Below are 2705 nucleotides of genomic sequence, written 5' to 3' on the forward strand. Positions count from 1 at the left end.
CTACAGCTCCGGACCGCTAAAAATGCGCGTGCTCTTTGTGAGCTCGTTCTCGACTCGTAACAAGCGCGTTCTGCCGTCAAGGGCGATCATTGGTTAAATGTGATGATGTGACTGCATGCAAGCCAGATCCTTTTATTTAGCAAAACTGTGATTAATAGTTAAATATTATTGTTGAGGGGCACAGACAGGACTCCGCACGCCCACACACATAAAAAATAAATAAATTTTTTTTTAAAAAGTTGCCTCAACAAAAGGGCACTTTGGGCACCCATCAGGAAAGGGGCGGGTGCTCAAGCCCATCTAGCCCCCCCCCCCTGCACATCAGAATGTGTCTGTGATTTTTTTTTTTTTTTAAATGCTTTCTTTAACAAATAACTCCCACGGGCAGCCGTCTGTCCGTCTACAGTTCAGCTTGTGCCAAAAAGTCACTTCCGAAGTGTTTTTATGTCTGTCTTTACTTCTGTTACTAAATAGACTGAACATGATTAACGAAAGGGTTTTATATAAAATTAAGAAACTACCTGTTTTGACAAGTATATTTGTGGCTATACCACTTAAAGTATGCTCATAGAACTCGGATCCCTCCCGGACAGATCGCTCTTAAAAGCACATTTTTTAATATCTAAAAAATGTGCTTTATTTAACATTTTTAATATCAAAAATAATTTTTACCCTTTGATAAAAAGAAAAAGCCACTTTACCATAAACTAACTGCAGCTTTTGCAACAGGAATATTCTTTCTGGCTCGTTTTTTTTTGGCAAATACTACAGGTGGTCAGGGTTTCAATCACATTTTGCTGGGCTGTTGCTGTCTAAAGTTGAACTATTTTGTAGGAAGGATTTGTATGAAAATGAACGGTTTTTAGTATCATCCAAAGAGTGCGCATCTCCACAAGTTTGTGTGTTCTGTCTTTGCCTGATCTCTGTTCGTTTGTTTGCTTTAAGGGAGTGAAACCCACACTCACCCGCAAACAGAAACCACCTCAGTAACCGGCAACGGTCACGGCCCACTCTATCGAATGTGCCCCACTTCAGGGCGCACCGTCTCTTTCATCATCATCTTTCATCATTTCTTGTGTGTCTTTTTTTTTTTTTTAACTTTTACCAGCAAATGTTAAGCGGTAACCTCATCGAAAAGCTCACCTCTTTTAAATTGTTGCTTTTTTTTTTTTTTTTTTAAATTGTATCTCTGATAAAATCGTGATTGCGCCAAAACCCCTGGAGGCAAACTGTTGCCAAAGCCAGGTGTGTTTGACTTTATAAGACGGTTAAAGGCAACTTAACTCCGAGTAATAAAGCAGGATCTCAAAGCACTGCACTCAAACAACATAATATATTAAACATATAATAATATAAAACTAACTTTAAGTATGACGTATTTTTCTCATGACCACATGGCCCTTTAGAATAAAAGTCACAGAAACTTTCCAATGAAACACAAGCTGAACAACTCCAAACATTAATTAGATCAAGACGTAATTAACGAAAGAGAAAAATTAAGCTTACTGTTGATTCATACAGTGAAGAAGAGAAAGAAGACTCTGCGCTCCACATCTGAAAGACTGAAAACGGGCGTGAGCTGCTCAGGAGGCTGAACAGGCGGGAGGAAACCACCCCGGTTCACCAACGATATTCTGCCCTCTCACGTCCCTCACTTTAATATAAGCAAACACGTTGTAGTGGAGCACAGCGCATAGATGCTGATAGATACCACAGTTGACTCTAGATTTGGATAAAATAAAACCGTCAAAGCAGCCAGTAGGCTTTTATTTTGAAGGGCCAGAACCAGAAGCAAAGGCTTTTACATGCCATTTTTATGGAAATAAGAAGCATTCTTAGATTTTTTTTTCTAATCCAATTAAAGTTTGCCTAACAGGGGGAGAGAAAAATCAGACAGTGATAACACAACTAAACACAAAATACAGGTTATACATGAAGGCGCTTAAAATTAACGGGAGGGGGAAAAATCCAAGCCTACACGGCACTGTGTGAAAAACATTGTTTGTTTGAATCTAATAACTGATTGGGCCACCCTTAACAGCAACAACTGCATTCAAGCACTTGTGATAACTGGCAAAGAGTCTTTTACAGCGCTGTGTAGGAATTTTGGACCACTCATCTTTGCAGATCAGATTCAGTCACATGGGAGGGTTTTCAAGATTCCAGTCAGAGCTTGATTGGCTAGGCCACTTGATAGTAAACACCTTCAGTTAGAAACTCCATGCTGTGATTGCGCTATCTTTGTCTGATATTTAAATTTGCTTGATGAGATGATGTGAAGAACATGCAAAGAAAAGAAAAGAGCAAATCAGGAAGGGGACAGCGATTTTATGCAGTGGATCACAGAGATGGGATCGTATTTTGTACTGGCTTTTTGATACATAAGGACATTAAAATGGCAGGTACAACTGCACTGAGGAGCCACAAAGGTTTGCATTACAAAATTTATAAACATAATGAACCTCAAATTAGTCCAAAAATCACAAGAGGACAACATGAAAGCCTCATAAAATTTAAATTACAAACAGAAAGAGATGAATTACTATCAGAATCAGAATCAGAATCAGAATGGGGTTTATTGCCAGATGTTGAGGTTTACAACATTAGGAAATTGCTGCGGTGCTTCAGTGCAAACAATAAGAATTAAAGTGCTATGTAGAAAGAAAGATATGTGCATGAGATATACATGAGATATATACATGAGA

The sequence above is a fragment of the Haplochromis burtoni genome, unplaced genomic scaffold (assembly GCF_018398535.1).
Source record: "Haplochromis burtoni strain Fernald_Lab_line unplaced genomic scaffold, NCSU_Asbu1 Contig_157, whole genome shotgun sequence".
NCBI classification, from domain to species: domain Eukaryota; kingdom Metazoa; phylum Chordata; class Actinopteri; order Cichliformes; family Cichlidae; genus Haplochromis; species Haplochromis burtoni.